A 27,266-nucleotide genomic window follows, 5' to 3' on the forward strand; every position below is an offset into this window, starting at 1 on the left:
GACCCAGGGATTCAAGAGATGGATGGTACAGACACCTAGGAGCTTTCCTCGAGGAGACAGAGCTAAAAATTTTATTTCTCCCAGCATGCAAAAACTGTAGTAGTATAGAAAGTCTGAAGAGTTGTAAAAAAAGTAAAGCTTCCTGTAAAGATAGTTTATGTCTGTTACTGAAAGTGTGAACACTGCCTGAGAAAACCCACTGCTGAAGAGAAAAGCCAAGTTCCCAAAAGACACAGGACATTACATATGCAGGTGCATACAAGCACTTTGGCAGAAAGCAAGGATTAAGCTTAAATTAATGATCGTGCACGTTGTTTGGATGTCATATGAGAGCTCTCTAACTGGCTTTAAATCTCCTCTTCAGGTCTTGCAAAGACTGACTACTTAGATCATTACAGAATTACAAATTAGTGCATTTTAATTATTAAATAATGAATTTCTAATTAGGGTAATCCATTAAAGGAACAATTAGTGAACAGGGCCTAATTCTCCCTGTTTTATTTCACTTCTCCTGGATTCTGTCATGAACATAACCTAACAAATGGTAAAGAGCACCCTACAGACAAGCTTTGCTACAAATACACATGCATTAACTAGTAAATGCATTAAAAGCACTCTTTTAATAGAAAAAGCCATTTGCTCTCACAGCTGAGATCCATGAGACGACACAGCTTTCAGCAAGCCACACAGCAGCTCAACTCCAAGCCACATCACAGATTTCCCAACACGAGATTCCCACTGTTCTGCAAGGTCACTCAGCCCCACCTTTTGAGACAAAGGTCTCAAGATGTTAAAGTATTCTGCCACAGTAACAGATCTCAGTGGCTTTCCCTAACCATGCTTCACTTATCTACTTATCTTCACACTACAGGGTGGCAAACATTTTCCGGTCCCAAGAGGCTCTGAACCTTTACTTGTTGAGGGGGAGAGGATTATGAGGAAAACTGGATGGCCATGTCTCATTAGGTGCTCAGAACCTCAGCATGCTGGCTCAGGTGCTCTCTGGTGCTGCAATAGTCACATACAGGCTTTTAAATCTTGCCACGTGTTCAACTCAAGTAACCCACACACAAAATCCATAAGCTATGGGCTGATCACAGCTGCACTCACCCATGCAAGAAACAAAGTGAAGAGAGGATCTTCCACGTGATAAACTTGTGTGCAGGGTTTGCATGTATACATGAAAGCTGCTTTATTTCATGGTTACATGTGCACAGAAGAGCTAATATGAATGGACGTATATTTATATGCAAATCTTTAAAAGCATACATTTCACATCTGCTGGAGCATCCAGCAGCACTTTGGTTCACAAAACAATATGGACATTCTTTTGTGCTGTTCTCTGCAGGGCAAACAGTTCATCTCTGCACATAAATCACAATTCACCTTCATTTCAAAAGCCCAGCTAAGGACAAACACACACATTTCATTTCCTGATGAAATACAGGCAGATACCACAGAGGAGAATTCTTTACCTATGCCCAGCTAGGAGCCAAGCAACAGCCAAGCTCTGGATCATCCCCTTTTATAGAAAACTTGACTTGCAGTGAACAAAGACAGCTTAAAACAAAATAGAGGCTATGGGAGAAAAAGCCATACCAGAATCTAATCTGCAAAGATTTGTGAGTTTGATAAAAACTGGATGAAAAACCACAAACCTACTATTAAACAACAGAAACACTCCAGAAAAGTGCTGGAACTTGGCCTGCCTCCAGCAGCTGGTTTGAGGGATGTAGAACAGTCAAACACACTGGTCAACAGGCTAGATGTAAACTGTAATTTAAATAAATCAGCTGTAATGCCAGCACCATCTATCCCTTTCCCTGTCTAGGTGCTGCTCCCAAAACAACCCCAAAGGTTCAGAAGGCATTTTGTTCCCTCAAGAGCAGCAGCCAGTTGCATTTGGATTGCAATCTCAATATAGAGCTAACAGAAAGCACATCCAGGTATTTTGTAACCTTGTTTTCAAACATAGTATTATATAGTAGAGGGAGAGGGAGAGGGAGAGAAAGATTTAACTGGCTGAAAACCTTTTGAAAGGTTGAATGCCCTTTAGCTTAGTTTATTTTATGCTTACCTTTTAATACAGAATAATAAACTCCCTGATCTAAAATTACAATCTCATAAATATCAAACAGATGGCTGTGAGCTCCTCTTAAGAGCACACTTTGGAGCAGCACCTAGACTACAATATACAATGCCAAAGCTGAAAAGATGATGGATCTTCTTTTACCTAACAGATCCACTTTGCTTTTCTAAAAACGACTACGTAGTGATGCATGGGAGGCAGCAAAAAATTGCCCTTTATTTCCAGGTAGAATACAAACAGAGAAAAATCCATGTCAAGGGAGGCGATTGTCCTCCTTTGCCTGCTCTCATGAGAAACTCCCTGGAGTTCTGTGTCCAGCTCTGGGCCCCCACCACTGGAAGGTGTTGGAGCAAGTCCAGAGGAATGACACAAAAATGATCAGAGGGCTGCAGCACCTCTCCTGTTAGGGAGGGCTGAAAGAGCTGGGTTTGTTCAGCGTGGAGAAGAAAAGGCTCTGGGGAGATCTCATTGCAGCCTTTCAGTCCCTGAAGGGGTAGAAGGGAGCGGGAGATGGACTTTTCACAAGGGCACGTAGCAAGAGTGAATGGCTGCAAAAGGAAAGAAGGTAGATTCAGATTAGATAATAGAATAAAGTCTGTACTAGAAGGGTAGGGAAAAGACCCTGGCACAGGTTATCCAAAGAACTGGTGGATGCCTGATCCCTGGAAGTGTTCAAAGTCAGGCTGGACGGGGCTCAGAGAAACCTGGTCTAGTGGAAGGTGTTCATGCACATGACAGGAGGCTTGGAAATAAATTTTCTTTAAAGTCCCTTCCAAGCCAAGCCATTCTGTGATTTTATGAAAAAAAGCTGAGCACATCCACATCAACAATTTCTTCAGCGTGACATCTGTCAGTATGGAGGTAACAGCAGACCAGTTGCTCCCACAGGTAGAGCCAAGAGCACTTTCCTACAAACACTTGAAATTGGAGTTCTCATGCAAGTGTTCCAACTGGCTGTCTCAGCTTTCATTAGAAAATCTGCTGCCTCAAAGGACACCCCAAGCAATTTCAGCAAAGAGTCTCGAAAACTGGCACCATTACAACAAAAGAACAAGAATTGCACACCCGTTCTCCAAGGCTAAAGGTATTTTTTAGTGTTTACTGCTTGTGCGTGTGCATTACACTACCCAGAGATGACAGCACTCGCATAAGCAGGGCTTTCACAGCTTTGAGGAGGACCAAAACCTGCCCTGGACTTGTCATTGCTCAGTTCTAAGACTGATAAGGAACCTATGCACACCCCACAGTGGTGCTCAGAAGCAGAGGGAAGCTGTGCCCACACCAGCAGGGCACTGAGCACAGGGAAACACTCAACGTGCTTTATTGCTTTATTTCAGTGCCACACACAGGTAAACTCAGGTAAACTGAGTCAGAGTGATCAGAGTTTGTGCCCCCATCCAAAGGATGGCAGTCACGGCCTCAGGAAAGCAGCTGTCTCTCCATATCCAGATGTGCAGCATTTCAAGCCAAATGACAAAGAAATGCCTTGTTTTGCATCAGCAGCAATTAGCAGTTTCCCAGAGACGGCTTACAGCGGATGCAACTTAGGTTGGCATTGGCCACTGCCAGAAGAGATCAGTGAGAGGAACCTTCTCACTTGAGGCAAGACAGATGACTCAAGCAACACTGAGAAAGAGACACTTGCTCAAATGCACGGTGATCACTCCTGCCTCAGAAACAAAATGCAGGTAACAAAGTGATTTAATTTTATAATGGGAAAGAAAGCTCAAACAGCATACTAGATCATTTACTGCAAACAGAAACACAGGAGACCAATTCTCAGCTGTGAAGTTGTCTAATTACACTAAACCACATTCATTTCACCTTTTTACTTCCTCATCAAGATGCACACAGAGAACGAGACATCCCATTGGACAGCAAATACATACGACTAAAAGAAGCTAAAACTGACAATAAAGAGCTATATCTGTCTCTGCTGGATCCTAGAAACACACCAATGGAAAGATTAGATTTCCCATCACAGATGCCAACAAGTAGACAGACAAGTACTTTTATCCCCCACAAGACATCAGTTATCCAAATCCAAGCAAACCCCAGACTTGCAAACACAGCTGGGCGAAAGGCAAAATAAACCAAAATTTTACTATGACATACAAAACCATCATTTAGACAATCAACCAGTATGGCTGAGATCAAACAATTACAGCTGGAAGTCAAAAAAGCAAAGCTACCAGCCCTGCTAGCTATGCAATTATGTACTGCAGAGGGCAGCAGGACAGAAAAATAAAGAAACATCTTTGCTTTTGGCATTAAATCAAAACACTGATTACAGGAAAAAAAAATGAACCATTTGAATTCTGAACTCTACTTACATGGGACTCCTATCCACTTGTTCAGCATTTGGACTTCTCCCTGTATTTGGTCCTTGTTCATACCACTTTTGTGGGCAGGGCATGGCAGCTCTTTTGGCAGCCAGGAGCAGCAAATCCTGGCAGCCAGGCATCCTCAAGAACAGGTGTCTGGCTGCTGTCATACCCTGCAGATGACCTGCTCTGTTATGAGCCAGAATTTACTGCAGAGCCCGGATACTCAGGGCTTACAGGAATCATTGCAGGCCCTGTGGTGTTGTGTTTGTTGCCCCACATAATCCTTTCCTGTGAAAAAAAAACTTTTCATGGCAAAGCTTCCATGAAATTAAGAAGACTACTTTCTGTTGAAAGACAGTTGTGATGAGAAGCTCTCTGAAAGAGATCAAAACACAACGGCACAGAAGAGCAAATAACTATATTTACCTGAAATACCCAAGACAAAGCAGACAGAAGTTCAAACAGGTACATACACCAAAATGGGATTTCTTCAGTGGAACCATATTTCCCCCATGGGAAATTTCCCAAATATTCCCTGTACAGGAAAAGCAGAACCCATATTTTCCTGCTTGCAAAACAGACAAGAGTTTAACACAGGTGTTTGGCTCCAAGACAACAACTGATGGATGCTCCCGCCAAGTGCCAAGGCAAAATCCCAGTGATCAGCTGTCCCCGAGGAGGCTGCAGCTCCCAGCCCTGCTGAAATTCAGCAAGAGCTACACAGCCAAGGGTCTCAGCACTGTAATCTGAGGGAGCAGCTGCCATGGCACCACATGATCCATTCCAGTGTGGTGTGAAGCATTGGAACAAGCTGCCCAGGGAAGCGGTAGAATAACCTCCCCTGGAAGTGCCCAAGGAGTAACTGGACTTGGCACTGAGTGCTGTTGTTTAATTGACATGATGGTGGTTTGGTCTAAGGTTGGACTTGACGAACCTGGAGGTCTTTTTCAAATTTCATGATTCTATGATTGTAAGGTTAGTCATTTCAAGCATGAGGTCACTAATTCGGTTATTTTCATTATGCACTGCAGACCAGAAATCCCAAGTACAGCTTGACTGACAGCTCACTTCTACATCTAAGGCACTTTGAATCTAGCAAGTGCTACACTCCACAGACTCTGGAAATTACTAATCCCATGTAGTTCTAATTAGGATTTCAAAGTTACTGAATGCTTCTGATTTCAATCTGTGCCCACTTCAATCTCCTCTGTAAAAGCCAAGAGCCAAGAAAAGCCCTTTCCTCCCAGGAGCATTGTAAAGATAAATTAATGTTTGTGAAGCACTTGGGTTCTATGGCGATGAGCACTCAGATACTACTGTGATAAAAAAAATAAAAAGGACTATGAGGAAATCAATAATCCTATCTCCAGAGCAGGACTTACACAGTGTGTTGTCAATAAGGCCCAGAGCCACACATTGAACAAACACAGGAAAACAAAGTGTAATCTGGCTGCTCATTAAGTGAACACCATCCTTCAAGCACCTGACAGAAGTAGGAGAACAATGGGAAAGAACATGGTCTGTGAAAACATAAAAAAAGGCACCAGCCAACTTATTTAATGCTGCCCCTTTGAACAGCAGAGGACTTGGTTCTGCAGCAGTTCCTTATGTTTCCATCCTCCTCTCCTTCTATTCCTTAAGGACACCTTAATTAGATACAAGGTGGTAAAGCACAATTATTTTTATTTTCAGGTGAGCAAGAAATATAGACACATCCAGAAACACACCTAAGGTCCACCTCAGAGGGAAAGGCAGAGTTTGGCTGATTTCAGCCTTAAATTTTCACGGCCGGACAGCTAACCTGGTTTTGGCTGGAATGGAGTTCATTTTTTTCTGGTGCAGTGCTGTTTTGGATTAAGCACAAGAATCCTGTTGATAACAAAGTTTCAGTGGTTGCTAGGTGTTGTCTTACCCTGAGTCGAGGACTTTTCTGTTTCGTGTGCTCTGCCAGTGAGGAGCTTCACAAGTAGCTGGGAGGGAGCATGGCCAGGACAGCTGGCCTGAGTGGACAAAGCAATATTCCATGCCACAGAACACCTTGTCCAATATATAAACTCAGGGAGGGAGTTGATCAGAAGCCACCAGTCAGGAGCAGGTGAGGCATTTGTCAGGGGGTGATGAACAGCTGTGTTGTGCACCCCTTTTTTCTGTCAGGTGTTAGTCCTCTCTCTCCTCCTCACTACAATTATTATTATTATAATTAGCAATATTAGTATTGTTTTTTACTTTGTTTCAATTATTAAACTGTTCTTAGCTCACAAGCTCTGTCTCTTCCCACTGGGGTTGGGGCAGAATGAGGGAGCAGCTGCATGGTACTTGGTGGCCAGGTGGGATTTAGCCACCACAGCAGCTCATGGTCCAGTCAGATCCTTGACTGAAACACCAGGCTTGAGGACACAAAAGCTGTAATGAAAATGCTTTCCGCATCCTGATTCAGGGAAAAAGGGAAAAGCGTTCAAACATTAATACTGACATTCTAGGAACAATTATAAGAGAAGGAACAGCTGAGTGCCCACAGTTCTTTTCTTTCTGTGGAAAATGGTCCTCACAGCAGTTTAAAGTGACATTTCCAAACAAAACTGGGGCCATAAATCAAATGATCAGTTCCAGCGGACCCAAAATTTTAGTGCTGTGATGTTGCCATCTTATTGCAAAGGTTTTGTACCTTCTTGGTGATTTCTCATGGGCAGCTCCTCACAGCACTGACTCCTTCTTGTTCTTCTCAGCACAGCCAACAAACTCTATCCTCCCTTCTCCACCAGCCAACTTACTCTTTTACAATACCCCTCCTAACTGGATGTAGCTGTGGCCTATTAAGGGCAGGCCTGTTCCTAATGCTTGATAATTAGCACAGCTGTAACTCCTTAGGGGTGAGATTACCTTCACCACTATCTCTATTTCCCTACATTCCACCCATCCGCACTGTGACTCCTGCCTAAGCTGAATGGACAAACCTGGAAAGTCTTGCTCCCCAGAAAGAGTAGTCCAGGTTTTGCTGGACTTCTATTCCTTCAGCCAGAGTTATTTTTTATATCATGAATACAATTTAAGAGGATGAAACAAATTAAAAAATGAAAGGATACTTCCTCTTGTCCTAGGGTTAAAGAGCAAGCACTCTCAATAGGGTTAAATTACAGCAAGTCTGCACATGCCATGAGATATCTATTCACCAAGGAGAACAGCAAATTAGGAGAGTGCCAACAGCCACCACACATTGGATTAATGACAAGAAACAACATCTTTATATAATAAGATCCAGTGTGTCTAGCACTGTAAACTGCAAGGAAAAATTGAAACATGTACAAAAAAGCTGAAACACTTCCAACTTTTCTTGCATTTTTTAAGCCTTGTGCACACACTGGGACACCTCTTCCTGCCAAGGGAAATAATACAGAGGATCTGGGGAGTGAAGGCAGAGAAAAAGCAACAGCAGAAAGAGCTCAGGAGTTAGAGAAAGTTCCTCGTGTCCCTGTGCCTGAGGAGCAGCCTCCTGTTCACACACACACAGCTCCACTGACAGCCTCACCACCTCCTGGAAACCAGCTCCAGGGAGCACAGCCCGACTGCCAGCACTCAAATGCCAGCCTCATCCCTGACGAGAGCAGCCCATGAGGACAGGCTGCCATTACTGATGAGCACAGAGGTGGTGCACTCTGGCTGATAGCAGTCCAGGAGAGCAGGACAGCAATCAAACGATACACGTTCATTCCACTTAATGGGATCACGGCAGAGAGCTCTCTCTCACACACACCCCCAACTCAGATTCCCCTCACGTCCCTTCAGCCAGGAGACAAGAGCCCATGGGAAGGTAGGGATGCAGTTTAAGTTGGTAAATCAGGCTCCCATTCTAGTCTTTTGTGGGGTATCTGGCATCTCCACATCTCATCCCCAGTGAAAAACTGTCGAACTGAGAAATCAACTCTCAGAGAAATAAACCCATCCTAGGGGATGGGGCTCTCTGAAGTGACCTGTGTCTACCAGCACAGTTCTACCCATTCTAATCATTGGTGGGGTACTGGCATCTCCACGGGCTTTCATCTCCACATCTCACCCCCAGTGAAAATCTCTCAAACTGAGAAATCAACTCTCAGAGAAATAAACCCATCCTAGGGGATGGGGCTCTCTGAAGTGACCTGTGTCTACCAGCACAGTTCTCATCTGAGCTCAGGAGCCACTGCATTGCCAAGGTGCTTTGGATGCACACTAAAGCCTGCAGATGCTCCACCATGAGGCTGCAGCTGACCACAGCCCCTTTGCCATCCAAGCAGCTCTTGTTAGCTGCTCTCCTGGGGGTGCCCATGCAGACAGGTCTGCACAGGCTGGAGACATCCAGGGCTCCAGGAGCAGAGAGAGAACAAGGACCAGCTCCTGGAGACATCTAGGGCTCTCTGCCTCTCAGGTGAGCTGGCTGATCACACAGGTAAACTCTGCTGAAGGTGGATTGAAAACCATCCTGCAGAGCTGCAGCATCATCAGCCCTCCTGCCAGTTTCACATCCTTCTGGCCAGTTCCCTGTTGCACCATTTCAGAAATATGGGTCCATCCCCAGGCCCCAACCAGCTTTAATCCGTGCATATTCCAGGTTGCTTTATCTTCTGCTCTCATTACTAAGCTCTCTCTCCATTTGACATACGAGGTTTTCCTGTCCCTCAGCTGCCACCCAAACTGCCCTTGTGCACCAGGAGCATGAGATGAATGGGAAGATCCAGTGCAGGCTCACTGCTGCAACATCTCTGAGCATCACCTGCCACTCTGGGGAAAGCTTCTGAGCCCCATCAATTCCCTCCTTGCATGGACATACAGCCAAGGTTTTCAAGACTGGTTTTTCTACACCACCAAAGGTCAGAGCTGACTTAAGCTACATAGGGAGCCTGGAAGGGCCAGTTCCCAAGCCAGGAGCACCAGATGTCCAGCTCCCCTGGCGTACTACAGCTGCACCCTGCATACTTTGAATCCCTTTCCTGTATCCACCAGCAGCACTTCTCACCACTGCTCCAAGGGAAAGCAGAAATGTCAACTGAGGTTGCAGTGCATCAGGGAGGGGTGGGAAAAAATAGCATCAGGTAAAGGAGAACTGTAAGAGACAAAGGAGAAGGCACCCTGGGGAGCTGATGTGAAGAGATTAGAGAGATAGAAGCAGACATACTTAATAAGGCAAGAGCTATCAAGGTGATAAAACATTAGATAGGGACCAAGGTGCCTAAAACATAAAACAGATGGAGACTGGTTTGGGAAGAAGGCAAACACATTTATATTCTACTACAGGAGACTTCAAGGTAATGTTGCACATACACCTGAGTGCTTTCCCTACAAACCCCCCTCTCTAAGGAGCACAATATTCATCCTTCCTCCTCTTTTAATCAGGGCTCTTTCACAGAGTCTCATCTTGCCTTCTGCCCAGACAGGGATAACCCACAAGGGAGAGCTCAGCAGGATGATAAATAAATGAACCAGTGTCCCCACCCCGCTGCCCGTCAGGCTGCGCCACCCGCTGGCAGGTGGACTCCTCTGGAGCTCCCTCCCTCCAGCGGCTGCTGAACAATCATTTTCACCTTCTAAACTCTAGCCCTCTGCTAGGCAGAATTTTTACAAGTTGTCATTTTCTCTTGGGCAAATTAGGCACTTTATCCGATTTGAATTAATCCCTCCCTTCAACATCTGTCCTGCCCTCAACCTCAATTCCCTTCAAAACTGCTAACATCAGCTGTATCCAAACTTTTTTTTTTTCATTTTCCTTTTTGACTTCTTTAGGTGTACAGGATGCTTCTACTAAGAAGGGGAGTGGGTTCACTGATGACCCACCCCTCCAAAGCCTTGATCACCTTTGTCTCCATTAGCATTGGTCTGTGCTACTGTCAGTAGAACACCTGTGAACAAGGACCAGCTCCTGGGGATTGAAAGCAGGCTTTGCCAAGGTTGACAGCATTTGCTTGTTATTCTCAAGAAGTTAAATAACACTCCTGCCTGACCCTGAGTCCTTTACAGAGTTCTTTCTTGGATGCCCACCAAAGCTTGTGTTCATTCATCCCATTGCCTTCAACCCAGACTACTTCATGCTTACAGTATTTTATTAGGTGTAGTCCTGAACAGTAAGCATGACTTTAGAAAGCAGCTTAGGAGGTCTTAAAACCTCAAATTATGTTGAATCTAAAGAAAGAGGCTTGGGAACGGCACCTGCAGCATTACAAAAGAAATGTTGGATTGGGAGGATAGGAGAACAACCTCATATAAAATAACACGAGTTACTTTGAATATGAAAAGTCAGAAATAAGTTATTTTCTCACACAAACCCCCAACAGCAAAAGAAAACGAGTTCCATTTAAGTCACCTGTATCTCTTGCTGGCATATATTGGTGTTATGACTAAATCATAACTCCAGCCTGTGGGAACTTCAGCTGTTGTGAGAGTACAGAAAACTCTGCAGGTCTGGTGTAAAGCCACAAATGGGAAATGCAGTAATCATGCAACAGGTCTGTTCCTTTGTGCAGTGGAACAAAAACTTCTGCCCAGGCAGAGTTTCCTTCAGCAGCCTCAGGCTGCTGGACTGCCTGTGCCACAGATCTGTCCTCAAATGAGCCTCAAGACTTGGCTGAGCCTCCAACAAGTAAATAAGTTGGTCTAGATCTTTCTTTATCATCATGGACTGTAACTATCACAGCCTAGAAGGAAAAGGTCACCACAATCAAATGTTTGGTTCGAAAGCTCATATGCACTCAAAAAAGAGACAGAGATGACAAACGAAGCAAGCCTTGAAGCAGAACTCAGTGTACAGATTATTCAGAGCCAGGCTAATGTGTCCAACCAAGGGTCCCCACTTGGAGGGCATTCCATCCTCTCAAAGCAAGCAGTTCATCTCTATGCTGCATCTATTTTCCCAACCTGTATTTACCTCCCTCTTATGGGAGAGCTCTTACTCCTGATCTGCTTCCAGTGGAGGGATGGAGGATGGGACACCACAGAGCCTGGACAGGGACACTTGTCCAGCCTGCTCCCTCAGTGCTCTAGGCAGCAGGTAAAAACATGGGGTGGGCACCACCAGGTGCTGAGATTGTGGTCTCCAACCCCACACACTCACTGATGGTGAGCAAGAAATCCCCACCAAGAGGTGTTGAGCAGAGCAGATCCTGTCTCCTCCAGAGCTGGAGGTTCCATGTCCCCCTAAATGGGAACACCCATCAAAAGGACAAGTGTCTTGAAAGAAAGGGGAAGGGGGGATGGCAGGTGGTAATAAGAGTTAAGCAGAAAAGATGTTTAAAAACAACAAAAACCACAATTGACCTAAGAGTTTACCAACTTGCAGCCTACACAAGTCAGGGAGTGTCAGAATAATATAATAAAAACAACTAAAAATGAGCATCTCAGGTTGGATCAAACATCTGCCCAGACTGGGCAGCAACACAGCTGCCCAGAGAAGTGTGTAAAAATGGGATGAGCAGACACAATACTTCCCTTAGGCACTCTTCCAACTGCCAACCACTCTCAGCTCAAGGACTTCCCGAGCCAAATCAGGTTTCTATATTTTTCACTCCTCCTTCATGGATTCCTCCTAATGAGGGAGGAATGAGAACAGCCAAAGAGAATAACAACATTTGAGGAGAGCTAAGGTAATGCTCAATATCAGTCTTGATACAGGATTATAAAGAGACAGCATCAACATGCAGGCTTCCCATGCATAATCTACTCAGATATGAACTCCATACTGCTCTTGCAAATTCAGATACATATTTCACATCTTTGGAAGAAATCAGATTAAATGCTGCTGTCTTGTACTGTGGCTGTTTTATCACTATCCTTAACCACATATTTCAGCACCTAGGAACATTTACAAAAATGATGGGGGAAAAACCCAAAAGGTTTTCTGAACATTTTCTCTCTGTGAATACCAAAGGGTGGAAAAAATCAGCGCAGGTTTATTGGAAGCCATCAATCCTAGGAAGGGATGCTAGTTCGTTATGAAAGCATGTTATTTTTTCGTCTGAGATAACATTTACTTTTTGTTCACTCCTGCACATTTATTAACTCATGCTGGTATAGACCTGTAGCACATCCTGCCTTTAAATACAGTAGCAGTTGCCTGTGTCCTGTGATATTTTCTGGTGCCAGAGAGCAATCAAGAAAACCTGGAGACCAGCCCCGGGGTCACTTGCTTTGTGAACCGTGTCAAATGGACTTCATATCCTCCCTTCCATTATTGCCCCACTCGAAAAACAAACAAACAAACCACAAAAAACAAACAGACAAAAAAACCCCACCAAGAAAAAACCAAAAAAAACCCCCGAATCCAACAACTAACATGGACCTGCTAACCTGTCACCTGCAGACCTCAGCTGGATGAGCAGCAGCAACAGACAATTCCACCATCTTAGAAAAAATCAGGCACAGTTCGCAGGGACAGGGAGGCAGCAAACAGTGGCCAGGACACACCATGCACAGGAAGATCACGAAAGAAAGATGCAGTACCTGCCACCCCTAAATGAGGTCTCCAGAGCTGAAACATTCAGAATTAAGTCTGGACTCCTTTCTACATTTAAAAACTGCATCTGCTACAGGTGTTCAGAATTTTTCTTTTTTTTTTTTAACATAACCAAAGCCTGATCTAAATTACTGCATGAATTTAACACTGGATTTGCAGGGCATGGGGATGGAACATAATAGTTATGTACTGTATTTTGTAACTTAATGGACATGGTTTCCACTCCTAGATTCGGTTGCCAAACTAGGTCATGGTGATTACACACATCCAGTCTAAAGGCAACAGCTCTCTCTGCTCTCACGGAGGGAAGGGAAGTGGGAAAAGCAAAGGGTGATGGAATTGCATAATGGTATTTGTATATAGGCAGAATTCAGGGCACAGTGGTCCAAAACCTCATGAGCTGAGACAGTTGAGCTTTCTGATTTCTCTTGGGCTCTGCCATTCCCTGGATCCTCAGACACTCAGTGACATTCATTACACTCCAAGTTTTGCCTTTGTCAGCCAACGTGGGATAAAGTCAGAAATCCTGTGGATACTTTTACAGCCAGATTCTGTTCCTGCATCACCTCAGCTGAGCTCAAGGTTTCACCAAACTGATGCAGGTCAAATCGTCCCACCCCCAAGAGCAGATGTCAAAAGGACCAGGCACCAAGTGGAGGAAGAAAAGGGCTTGAGAGGGTCAAGGAAGACACATATGTGTCCAAAGGAGACACTTTTAAAGGGGACAGAGCTGCACCCTACCCCAGCAGTAGGAGAGGGGAGCAAGATGCAGCTAGACTGAAGTTGGTTACTGTGTGACAGGTACTGTGAGTTTGGGGAACAGGGAAAAGAAGAAGAATGTGAGCAAACATAAAGCAAAAGCCTCAAATGTTGAAGAAACCTGGACTTGTGTCCAGCATAACTGGACATCTCACCTCTGGAGAAAGTAAGATCCTAGAATGACTTGAGACAGAAAGGACCTTAGAGACCATCTGGTCCAGTTTCCCTCCCTCACTCCCTCCCACAAAAGCCACCTTCTACATCAGGCTGCCCAGGGCCCCAGAGATAAGAGGAGAGATATAAAGAAGAGAGCTACACATTGTCAGGTTTTCTAATTATTGGCTTTTTTTATCAGCCAAATTTTTCTTGTCCCTCCTACCCAGAATATCACCACCATTGAGAAGATAGTTTGATGGAGCATCTTAAATATTTCATGCAGCCTTCAGGCTTGCAATCCTTCGCTCCCCATCTGCTCCAGCCTGGCCCTGCTGACTTCTCAGCAGGCCCATGGCAGACTGCCTAGGCAAGGGCTCCTTTGACCCTCCTTTCTCTCCATCCACCTCTCTGTCCTCTCTTGCCCTATAAATACCTAGATTTTTCCTTCTCTCCACTTTGCCTTCAGATAAATCAAGTCCCACATTGAATTTCTCCTTCCCTTTTTTCACACTTCTCCCTCGCAATTCCCTTTCCACCAGCTTTCAACCTCTTTATTTCCTCTTCTATTAATTTTCAGTTTTATTTTCATTAATGACATATTGCCGTAGGTCAGGGGTGAGGACAGTGAGATTTGATGGGGCTGGTCCCCAGCACCCTGCAATGGCACACTGTGGCTTACACAGCTGAGGGACCCATGCAGGGACAGCAAAGGGTGCAGAAGGCAGGAGATCTAGAGACAGCCAGATCACAAGGCAATGCGAGATGGACAACGGTGAGAAAATTCCATGGAGGAGACAGAGCTAAGCAAGATGAACAGAGTTAAAGTGGCATCCTGTGTCTTTTCCTTGCTACTAATCTTTCTAGGTCACGTTACCTGTGATGTCTTGTAGTCAAGGATCTTTTGACACGTCTGCTGCAGGACTATTAACACACTCAGGAACAGCTGAAGAGGAAGCTAATTAAGACCAGACCACCACAAACCCAGTTCTGCTCCTGTTTACCTTAGTGGAAGTACTGCCACTGCTTCTGCTGCCTTCAGTCCTACACCCACACTCCTGGCTTTCCAGAAAGTTCTCTTCTCTCTCCCTGCTTGTTGTTCATGCAGCAGCTGTGGCAGGTGTTCTCCCAGGCTCCCATGACATGGGAAAGCGATGCATTAGCCTGGGGCAGCAGGTACCAGGGAAGATGTTCCACTAAAGCCCTGTGGGGGGCTGAGCTGCAGAGAGGCCCGGGTGCTGGAGGGTGCAGGAGCCAAGGAGAGCACTGTACAGCAGGAATAGAGCCTTTGCTCTGCATTGTTTTTAATCCCCTCACCATTCTTCTTTGCCTGAATGGAATTAGAGAAGCAACAAGGGAGCTTTACTGCCAGGCACACCATGGCAACACGTCAGCTTTAAAGGCATTCCGGCGCCTAGGAGCACTAACACACTGCTTCCTCTCCTCCCCCAGGTCCCCTTTCCCGTGCTGTATCCATGCTCCAGGCTGCCTGGCCATCCCAGGAGGCCCTCCCTCGCAGTTCTCCCTCAGACAGCTGCACAGAGGACCAGTGAAGACCCAAACTGGGAACCTTCACGGTGCTTGGACTGTTGCCTCTTCTCGTGGTTCTTCCTCCTGTTTCCCTCCAGCAAGACCTGCTCCACGAGCATCCCCATGGAGCAGCATCCCACCCATGCACAGGAGCAGCTCGGCACCAGCTCCTCTGGGAGCTCAGCTCCCTGCCTGCCTCCAGAGGAGAAGGCAGATGATGTTCTGCTTTGTTTCCTCTTCCCACTGTGCCTTTGTGAAAGCAGAGAAATGACAACAGCTGCCTCCCTGTCTGGGGGATGGGGTGGGAGGTACGAGCATTTGGGGGAAAAGAGAATTAATCTGAACAAAGCACAGGCCAACTGAAGCCGAAACTCAAACTGAACTTGCCAGCTTAGATTTAATTTTGTTTCAGTAAATGCCTGGTTTGAACAGAAGCATGAAACCAGCACAGACACAAAAGCTGCTCTTTATGGTATACTCACCCTGACCAAAACAAGAAATGTGGCCAAAGTTCTGCAAGAAGGAGCTTGTTCTCTGTTCTAAAATTGACACCCAGTTTGAGAAACCCGAGAGGCCCTGAGCCGGGGTTAGCAAAGAGAACTCTCTGAGTCAGTGGTGTGGTGTGAGTTCATTAACCACAGCACATACAACTCAAATGCTCGAGCACCTACCTGCACTAAACCCAGCAGCTTTGGAGGCTCAACACACCCTGCATGCAGCCAGCAGGCAGGGGCAGCCCTCTGCCCACCTCTGCCAAACCAGGCTCTCTCACCAGCAGCCCACTCCCTGGGTGTGACCCAGTGCCTGCAGCACCCCCATTCTTTAACCAAATCACAGCTCTCCTCTTCACTGGCTGCCAGGATATGTCATCCCACAGGTAGCTGCCCAGAAAGAGCTGGGAGGACTTCGCTCCCACCATCAGCACAATTTCTTGCACTGGTGATTTACGCTGGGATTTCAACACACCTGAAGAGCATCTGGGAACTCACTGATTTTAGCTGTCTCATCCCTTTCATGATCTCCAGGTGGCCCAACATACAGCAGCCCACTAAATTTCCAACACCATGACCTGTTCTCTCCTTATAATTCCAGATTTCCCCCTACCACTTGATCAGTAAAAACAAGTTTAAATCCTCACCTTCCCCTCAAAACCTTTTCAGTTCCCCCAGGATTTGAAACACGAGTGAAAGGCTCCCCTGCTTCTCCCTGCATCCCTCTGGCATCACCCAGACAGATGCACAGGGGGAGGCACAGCAAATCTCTCCAAGGGATAATTGCAGAGGAATTCACCAGTAGGTCAAATATTTACCCAAGACTCATCAATGCAAATGTTTTCTAATCCTCCTGCATCTTTCAGGGATGGCAAAGGAATGGTGAGTACACCTCTGATTTATACAGATGCATATAAATTAGAGTAATAAAGAACTCGGATGATTTATTATGTAGTAATTGTATCACTTAATCAAATATCTTTGTTGTGTGTGTGTGTATCAATATAGAAGTTAACAGTATAAAAGCAATGCATACATTGCACTAACAGTTCCTGTACTTTTCTTCTGGCCAGTCCTCAGTGCTATTTGGTGTTCTGACTGCTGCTTGTCCACACTTCAGAGAACCACTCTGGCTCCATGAGGTGCACGAGGCCTTCCCACAATTTTCAAGCACAAGCTTGTAGCTACATGCCTGAGGGCACCAGCAGCACACTTGGTGGGGAAAGGGTGCACAGATAAACCTATAAATACAAACCCACCTGGGGGAAGCAGCAGTGTCTCAGAAGAGGTCATTCAGTGGGATGAAATAATCCCAGGTGTAACTATTAAACCAAGCAACTAAAGACTTGGCATCACATCCTCTACTGGGAATGTCTTTGTGTTCCTGAAAAGCTGAGATCCATGAAAACATTAATCATCAGAAAATAATAATCCTGAGTCCAGGGGGGAGAGGTGTCACAGCCATGGGTGAGGAAATCCTCCATGCATGCAAACAAGAATGGGAAATGCCAAATGGGTACAAGACAAAGCCTCAAGTGCATGACACTAATCAGCTTAATCGTGCTCAAGAAGTACCCAGAGAAGTCAAGTGGCTGGGGAAGGAAATAATTACTTTTGTGCTCTCCTGCTAGATCTGTCTAACCTGCCACCTTTGCTTCCACTGATGGGATCACTGACACCCTCAGTCCAGTGGGGGACATCCCAGGTCACTCACCCACCCCATCCCCTTGCTTCCATGCAGGAGGCACACCTCCATGTCCATATTTCCAGGGATATCCAGCACCCTCCTGCTATCCCAGCTTTGTGCCCTCAGTGACAGCTTCCCCCAGGGCTGTACTCCTCAGTCCCTAAGAAATTCTGCCCAGAAATGCCTCAACAGCATGTGCCTGTGCTCACACATACCAGAGTGAGGACACTGACTGCTGCCACAGCCAAATAATTCTTGGGCATTTGTACTGCCCAGAAACTCAGGAGTGTGTCTCCCGGGTTGTGCACAAGAGGGGTGTGCCAAGTGCCACTGGCAATCTTCTGAAATCTATACCTGGAAGGTTCTTCTGTCCTAACATGACAAACAGAGACTGCTGTGCATTTAACTACTCTGTAAGAGACACCTGGTATTTATCCCCACTGCATCTGCCTCAGTAAAGGGGGATGTTGGCACAAGCATCACCTTCAGGGGCTTGCAGCAGTTTCTCTGCTCAGCTTCCTCCCCTCCCCCTGACATTGCAGGGGAAACAACAGAGGGGGCTGCCCCAAGCACGGTGCTCAGTCTGGGATCAGGACAGGAAACACAGGGACAACTCACCACAGCACAAGGACAAGGGGACACAGAGCCACGTTCAGACAGAGCAGAGAGGAAGGAGTCAGAACACAAACACAGATCTGCAGATAGAGATTGTTGGCCAACACAGATGACAAATTCCCTTCTGCCGCAGAGCAGAGAGGAAGAAGTCAGAACACAAACACAGATCTGCAAACAGATCTGCAGATAGAGATTGTTGGCCAACACAGATGACAAATTCCCTTCTGCCTGTCCATAAAGCACAACTGTGCAATGGTGGCCTGACACATCCAAAGTGACTGCAGCCCTGGCATGTACGATGCCTCTCCAGGAGTCAAATTCAGCACCACATAACCCTCAAGTGCCAGCTCACTTCAGCAACCTGGGTCACAACTATCAGGAGTTTCCTTAAGGTTTGAGTAACCTCAAAGCTGCCACCTGCCTCCTTCTCAAAGAGGAAGGTCCAAGCACAGACTTGATGTTACTTCTGTATGTCCACAGCATGCTGGAAAGTCCCATGGAGCAGGGTATCCCAGAGCACACCTCCCCATCCTGTTTCCCCCCTTGTAGCCCCCAGAGGATGTTCTTCAGTGGGAAGTCCCCCTTCAGCCAGGGAAGGGATCACATCTTCCCTTGTGCAGTTTACATATGATCTGGATTCATGTCTCACACCCAGATAGAGAATCCCTGATGTGATAGCTCAGGAAAATCAAATGAAGTGTCAACCCTCTTTCATTTTCCAGTAAAATAACCCCCATATGGGAGAAAACACAGTTTCCCCAGACATCTGCCACACGTTCCAGAAAAATGCATTACAGACATGCCACTAAGTGTGAAATAGATTTTTAAAAGTTAAAAAGCTATTGGATATTTAAAGGATGTGTGACATATCACAATATGCTGTAAATGCATTTTAAAGAAATAACAGCACCTCAAAGATACTGTGGAAGGATGCAATTAATTCTGTGCTTTGAAAAAAAAATCCTGGGTTATGGTTTTCTGGAGGAGGAATGCTTTTTTTAAGCACCTACTTTAATAGTTAATTATGGCATTGTAGGGGAAACTTGAGGCTTCAGAGAGAGCTGACCTATATGGTGGAAGGCTGCATGCAGCCACACTGATAACGCTAATTTTAATTAATCCTACCACAAACTCTTCTTCCTTCTAACACCCTGTCTCATTTGCTTAGAGCTTCATTTGATTGGCAGCTTGAGCTGAGACTTACATAGCAGGTATGAATGCTATGAGGAAAATCTAAGCTGAATGTCAATGACTGCAAATAAAAAAGTTATTTTGTCTGTTCTTAGATGTGTCCCAGATGTATTTTTGACTAGCATTTGCTGCTGGATGCTCCAAAACACTGCTTCCACACTGGGCAGCAGCAGGGTAACCCAAGACCTCTTTCACTCATCCTCTAACAACCCATCCAAATGGAGATAAATTAGCAGCTGCCATAGCAAAAAAAAAGCAAAAATTTAAAAAAAATCAAGTGCTTTGAATATACTCAAGAGAGACTGATATGACTCAATCCAATAAATTAAGACAGAATTAAGGACGAATGTGGAATCTCAGTTTCTCCCTCTCCACACCTCCTTCACAACACAACCTTTCATTGCAGGTTCACGTGTTCAGGTTTGGCTTTTCCCCACAGGACCCCTGCACCCACAGGAGGGGATGGCATCAGTGAGGACACCGATGTGACACCTCTTTAGCCAGGGAGCTTACAGGATTTGCTGGCAGCAGGGAAACAGAAATAAGTAGGAAAGCAAAGCGTGAAGGCTGTAGGGCAGGGACACGACTTCGCTCCACGGGGTGCTCCCATCTCACCCCTCCTGCTCCAGGCTGAGCCCTCCAGCCCTGCCTCCGCCTGGGCTCCCTGCCCCAGCAGCTTCTCCCCTCCAGACCCTCTCCCCACCCACCCTGCCTACCCTCCATTGTCCTCACCCAGCCCAACCAGCCCACTGCCTCATGCCTTTGCTGCCCAGCCCCTCCACGCTGCAGGGCACATACCTGGTGGATCAGCTTTCCTCTCCAGATCCCTGCTGGCTGCCTCACCCAGCAACCTGATCTGCCTCCTCAGATTCTCAGTCCCTCACTTCAGTATCCTGCCCCAGAGTTTTGCCTGGTCTCTGCCTCCCAGACCTCAAATTAAGGTTTTACTAATGGATAAAAGACCGCTGCAATGGAAAAGTTGGACAGCTTTTGAAAACCATGCTACTACCTCACATAACAATGGAAACTATGTCTTCCATTTCTTTGGTTCTTTTGGTGTTCTGGCCCTTGTATGGAGCTGTGTGAGATTCTTCAGAGATCCTGCTGGGCAGGAAAAGAAGGAAAAACATTACTCAGCACCCAGCAAGGAAGAAAACACATAATATGAGGAGTTTGTCTACACAGGGAAAGATAACATGGTCAACCTACAAGAAAAAAGAAAATTGGGAAACTGTAGCATGGGATGCAAAAAAAAATGCTACAAGGAAACAGTGAGAAGACTGCTGTTCCCAAAGGACTTTCCTGTTCAAAACAAGTGGGATAACATCTAGAGCCTCCTCCACTCACTAAAATCCCACTTCCAGAGAGGGGTCCAGATGGGAAGACAAGAGCAGCTGCCAGCACAAGGCTGCTAAACAGTGGGTCAACAAGTACAGAGAAGAGAGGAGCAAACTCCCAAGCTGGAAGGATCCTCCTCCATCAAGAAAATTAATCAGAAAGGAGCCATAGGGAAAGAAAAAAGCAAGAAAAAATTGCCTTGAGGGGAAAAAAATCCTTCATTAAGAAATATCACAGTTGGCCAGTGGCAGTGAACATCAGGCAGTACCAAAGGCAATATATTATTACTGTTGCACTTTTATAAGCCTGTCTTTTTTAATATAACTCACTCATGACAAACATTTTCAAGGTCTGGCCTGAATCTTGCATGTGGACAAAGCAGAGCCTTCCAAAATCACCTACAAACCCAAGAGACTTATTCAAAACAAAAATTACATCACAAGTTGGTAAATATATGAACAAAAATAATTACATAAAAACTGCAATACATAAAAACCCTACTTTTCTCAAATATGTTTTAGCTTGATTATTGCTAACAATTCTTGTTAACATCTGCTAGCTGGCTGGTAAACGATCTGTAGAACATTTTGTAGAAAATAAGGACATGGTATTCTTAGGGGAAACACTAGAGTGAGGCATTCTTGGCTGCAAAGCAAGATGCAGGATACAGGTAAAGGCAGGGAGATTTCCTTTTGGGGTGTGTGAATGATGGGGCAAGGCAGATTTGCCAAGTACTGATGTTTCAGTATGCTTCCAAATAATAAGCAGGCCTTGAAAGATGAGCAGATATTTTGGATCTTTGATGTGAGAAACTATCAACCTCTGCATGGAAGAAAATATTTCTCCACCCTCAAATACTGAGCTCCTACATCTTTCATGCCATGAAAGAGAACAGCTGCTGTTTGTTGCAAACTGCCTGTTCCAATAGGGAGGTTAATATTTTACCATGTGTCTTCTTTCCTTCCTTCCCTTCTTGCCTGTTGAGGCAAATCTCAGAGCTAGCATTACAAGCACTGGATTCAGCAGCTTTCTCCTGGATGAATTTGTACTGATGTTAGCCTTTTTAATCCGTGACTCTTTGAGAAGAGAAATCCCCCAAGAGGTACATTTGGTTCACTCTGCCTCTCACAGCATCCAGCTCCTACAAGCAGTCTCAAAGCCCTGGTAGTATTTCAGCAATTTTTTGCTACCCTGGGGAAGTAGTGACAAACAATACCAAGTTATTAAAGCAAGGATGAAGCAGCCCTCACAAAGGTCCAGGGGTCAGGAACAAGGCTGAGACAGCACTGTTGGTTCAACTTTTGCAAGCAAATCCTTGAGTGCCTTGCCCAGCATCCAAGCTGGGGCACAGGGCCAGGGGATTGCAGCCACAGAGCTCCCAGCCAGTGCTGGGAGCTGAGCTCACATCTGTCTGGGCCAGTTCACGAGAGCCAGACCTGGGTAGCAGGATTAGCAGAGCACCAGCTACATTCCAGAGAAGGCTAGAGCCAGCTGATCCAGCAGCAAGTGTCACCCAGGCTGGCTCTGGATGTGGTCACCTCCCAGCAGCCTGTCCCTGCTCCCAGGTGGATGCACCCCTCGGACTCTGCAGCTCAGAAATGAGCTCAGTGCTCCTACACACTGACAGCTCAGGATGGGGATGTCACAGGTGCCCCTAGGATGTCAAAGAGCACAGGAAGATAGCAGCTGACCTGGGCTTGGAATGCTCTAAAGGGGGATGGAAGCAGCCTGTGTGTACAAGGAAGAAGAAATCCCACCCTGCCATGTAGAAATCCCTTCCAGAGACAGCAGAAATCTGCTAATTTCACAGCTAAACTCACACCTCTGCAGAGCCCTGGCCTTTCTCTTCATTCTAAATAAGCCAATGAGTGATGTCCTCTGTTTAAATCCCACCTCCAGGTCTCCCCTTTAAGCCCTGACCTTTCACCCCAGGAAGCTGGGTGTCCACAGTGTTGGCCAAGAGAGGCACTTAACAGAGGGAGCCAATTCCAGGGCAGGAACAGTCAGTGCAGACAGGCTGCTAGCAGCAAAACCCAGAATGACAGCAAGGGAAATTATAAAAGAGGGGGAAAATGACAAACTGCCACAGACAGAGAGGAAAAGGGATAGACAGAGTGGCTAGTCACAGGGGAGTCTGCTAGAGGAGGTGCAGGGACTCAGAAACATCAAATCACACTCAAGGAGGGGGAGCAATGGCTTCTTTTATAGACTGAAGCACAGTAGGTGATGACAAGAGGAGACTGGGGGAGAGAAAACTACAGGAAGAAAGGATAAGCAAAGAGTGTGATGTATCATTAGCCAGGACAGATTTATCTTTCCTCTTGGATGAATTGCAGTACGTAAGTGTAAATGGCACCATTGTCTCAGGGGGACAGATGGTCCCCCACATCGCAGCTTGGCACATCCCCCATCCCACCTGAGGCAGTTGCTCCCCTCCCCAAACTGCACTGATGCACTGGGCATGGAGAAAGCTGGAGAAGGGAAAGGCAGGGAGGCCGAGCTAAGCTTTCCATCTCCATCCCCACAAGCTGACCTTGCAGCCAGGATGGGCCTGTGAGAGCTGTTCCAGCCACAGCACTGCACACCAGCTCCATCCCTCAGAGCAGCCAAGCCTGCATCCAAGCAGCTATGCAGGCTCTCTAGCAGAAGGCTCACACTGCCATCACACACCTTCTTACTTCACCAGTCCTTGATGGCAGCCAGAGACAAAGCACTCATGCTGATTGTCTCAGGCCTGTCAGCTGCTTTCAATACCATTGATTTCAAGGTTTGCTGAGATAACTGCCAAGGTCAGCAGCGATTTGCATCACCTGTTCCCAACCTAGATAACCTCCAGGTATCATTCCCCATCAGTATCTTACATCTTCATCATCACACTTCACCTCTCATTTTACAAGTCCAGCTGCCTTCCTTGCTCATCTCAGCTTCTTTCCCTGGCTGCTGGTCACAGCTCCATTGTTTTCTTGACATGGAATAAAAAGCCATCCCTCTGAGCTAGCTTCTCTCCTCCTCCAAAGCTTTTCCTGAGATGATTCCTTCTCATTTGCACAGCTGAGCCCAGGGAACCTCCAAGGAGGAGAGGCAGGTAGGGCAGCAGCCCCTTCCTGGTAGAGAAGCAACAAGAGACAGCACAGCACAAACTCACAGCCCAAGGAGCAGCAGTGACAAAGGGCAGGACAAGCCCACTCCACCACCAGATTTGTCCCTCTGAACAGGCAGCCCCAGCTGGTGGCTCTTCCCACCACCCTCAGCCCTCATCAGCCAGAGGCTGTAAAACCCCATTTAAGAGAAGCACGTGTCAAACAGGACCTCCTTCAGCGCTGCTCCCAACAGACAGGGAAGCACAGGAGAGGAGTGCACAGAGATACACCAGGCACTCCAGGAAGGGGCTGACCAAGGTGCTCCAGGCCAACCAGGACCAGTGGGCAAAGCACAGGACAGAAGTGGGTGCAAGCTTGAGCCTGGTCCATCCTATACCAGGCTGGAGCCTTCCTACACCAAAACACAGTGCCTGTCCAAAGACAGTGTTTCTCCAGGGCCATAAAGATCTTTCCAGCTTAGAGGTTGACAGCTTGGCAGACTCTTTGCTCCTGTTCTCTCCATAGGTCTGCAATGGGCCAAGTGTTTCATAGCCTCCTCTTAGCCATACTGGGACCAGCTGCAGAGGAGCTGCAGATCTGTTGACTGCTCCTCACCTGAAGGAGCTCCTGTCAAGTACTGTGCTCACAACCCACAGCTGCAGGCCCTTTCCCATGCTCTAGGGTGGGAAGAGTGTCGAGTCCTCAAAGAACCAGCTGGTCAGTTTGTTACTGGTTAATTCTATTAATTCACATTGTTACAACAAGACATGCAATTAGAGGTCTGGTCAGAGTATTTTATAGATCTTGAACTCAAAAGGAGCATTTTTATTGCCCTTTCTATTCCTACAAAAGCCTCTTTGGCACTCTAACACACCCTGCTCCAGTGTTCACGAAGGCTGAAAAAGACAAACTGACCATTTTTCAAAGAATAAGTGGTTCTCTTCTCCAAGGCAAAATATATTCCACTGAATAAGCACAATATGCTCCAGAAAGGTTTTTCAGCATTTGTTTCAGTTCAGTAATGCACTCCTCAGAGGGATGGGGCTGTCCCTCAGTGCAGGCACTGCTACCATCCCTGCATCCCAGCTGAGCACACCATTCTTCTCTTCTGGCCTAGCAATACCAGAGACCCCCAGACTGCCACAAATGCACTGTGCTGTGTGACAAGACAAGACCAATCTCCCCAGCCTCACCTGAAGAGCAATGGCTGGTGCACACACATTAGTTCTTACTAGGTATAACAGAATAACTGATTTATACCAGACAATTTTATGACTTGCATCTTCTATGCTCTCTCCCCTGCTTCCCTGCACTTTCCACATTCATTGGTCATAAACCCAGGTACCATATTAAGGCACCTCATCAAAAGCTGTTGCAGTAAGAGTCCTTGCCCTGCTTTCCTAAAGCATCAGGGCACAGAGTCCTACAAGGTCTTTTATTGGGTTTGAAACATATTAGGGAAACAGGGCATTACAAACACACAGCAGAAATACCCCTCTCCTAAACCACAGGCTCCTCTGTGCTTTGCAGGTATAGCACTTCCTCCAACACCTGGAATCTATCCTTCAATAACAGCAAAAATGTTCAGATCTTTGAAAAAAGACAGTAAGGATGCACCACGAATTTTCAGCCTCATTTCCAGTTTTGTTAGACCCTACGAACATCAAATCTTCAGTCAGAGCCCTGATTTTGTATGTGCTGCTGTCCTGCTTCATTTCCAAACCATGGTCTTTGAGTTCTCACCATAAAAAAAGCCTCCAGGGATTAAGCTAAAGGGATGGGAGGCAGGGATTTATCCTGTTTCAACATTTGTGCTTAGATACCCAGGGCCATCTTGCAAGCCAGCCAAATTTAGACCTCATCCCTTTACATCTGCCCACTTGCCTGAAATTGCATACATCTCACATCCACACAACCCAGCCAATTTCTTACAGATCTCAAGCATGCAAATCCCCTTCAAACATATCCATCCCTTGTGTGCTACTAATGACAATGCACGAGTTTAAATTCCATTTGCACCACATCCGACTGTGCAAACGGTTCCTCTAAACTTCCACTCGTAAATTTGCACATCAAATGACCCGCACTAATGGCACTCCCTTGTCACTAGTTTTGTGGAGACAACTTCCTTCTCAACTACTTGTGAAGGCCCTGAGTTCTGTCATGCTTCCCCTGCCACCTGCCTACCAACCACAATCAGGAAACAGCTATCCTAAGAAAAAGCTGGAATTCAGAGAATTACTTTTCTCCAATCCAGAGTCCAGGTGGATGGGGTTCTTCCTCTCCCACAAAGCTAAGATTACCCAATATATCATTACGGAAACACTAAAATGTTCAGACCGTGTAATTTCCAAAACTAAACCTGCTCCCTATCTTTCTCTTTGCCTTCTTCTAGAGCATCTGGGAAACCAAACAGCATAGCAATCCAAAATGCAAATGCTACAGCATTTGGACGCTACAGCCTGCTATCCAGCAAATACTGCTTTGCTAAAGGAAGAACAGGAACTTCCAGAGATCTGCTTCACCCTCCAAAGAGAGGTTCAGTTAAGAGGTTCATCCAATTTCCTGCTGCAGTCTGTCAAATACATACAGAGACCTGGGGTGGTTTTCAGACAGGTAGGGTTAGATGGGGTAAAGCCTATATTAGCTCTCTCATGAGAGTTAACAGGGAAGTTAAAGGTCAGCTCACAAGGGTAGGACATGTCTGCTTTAAGACATTGCTAACACATAAGGGGAGGAGAGCACTTGATGATATATTGATCCACTGCATTCAGTGCCTTCAAATATTAATCAAGATAATGAACAGCTGATTCATTAGAAGTCACCTTTATTTGCTAATAGCAAGTTTCACTCCAGCAGTGAGGCTGGCAGAGGGGCAGAAAACCCAGCAGAACCTAAAGTAGTCCTGCTCCCTCAAAGCTTGAAAAGCATCTGGCACAAGCCCACGGGAACACCAATGCCCCAGCACTGCACACCCACTGGAGAGCTCTGGCCATCCCACACAACAGGAGCAACTGCAAAATTGACTTAGAATGTTGTGGAGTGCCAAGAGGTCAGAAAACCTCTTAGAGAAAAAGAAAAAAATTGTGCACTTGGTGGGTGCACAGCTATATCTCCTTGGCTGGAAAGGGGGCACAGCAGCAGCATCTGCCTGGTTACCTACAATGATACAAAGCTGTCAAAAGTCCTCAAATAAATGCCAGAGTCTTCATGTGTCTCCTGAGCCAGGCTTTTTAAGAGAGACAGGAGAGCAGCTCTTAAAATGGAGATACATGAACAACATATACATTTTACTGTTTTTCAAACTTGCACCTAAAAGCTGATACTGATGACCCCAAGAGCAGAAAGCCATGATCCTCAGGTTCTCAGGAATGATCAATGCTGCTTAAAATTCATAAGCCATTCAATTTTTAATGTATTATTACACTTTCTGGTCACATTTCCAAGCTTCTCTCTACTTACTAGAGAGGCAGAAAACCATGATTTTTATTTATATATACAAACACATGTGAAAAAGAAAAGTAAAATTCAAA

General features: G+C 46.0%; 1 protein-coding gene across 3 annotated transcripts in view; it reads right to left on the minus strand.

Moving 5' to 3' along the window:
- Nucleotides 1-27,266, minus strand: part of CACNA1I (calcium voltage-gated channel subunit alpha1 I) — a 164,541-nt gene that overhangs the window by 117,922 nt on the left and 19,353 nt on the right. The window lies entirely within an intron of this gene.

Source organism: Passer montanus, unplaced genomic scaffold (genome assembly GCF_014805655.1).
Source record: "Passer montanus isolate IOZ18808 unplaced genomic scaffold, ASM1480565v1 scaffold55, whole genome shotgun sequence".
NCBI lineage: Eukaryota > Metazoa > Chordata > Aves > Passeriformes > Passeridae > Passer > Passer montanus.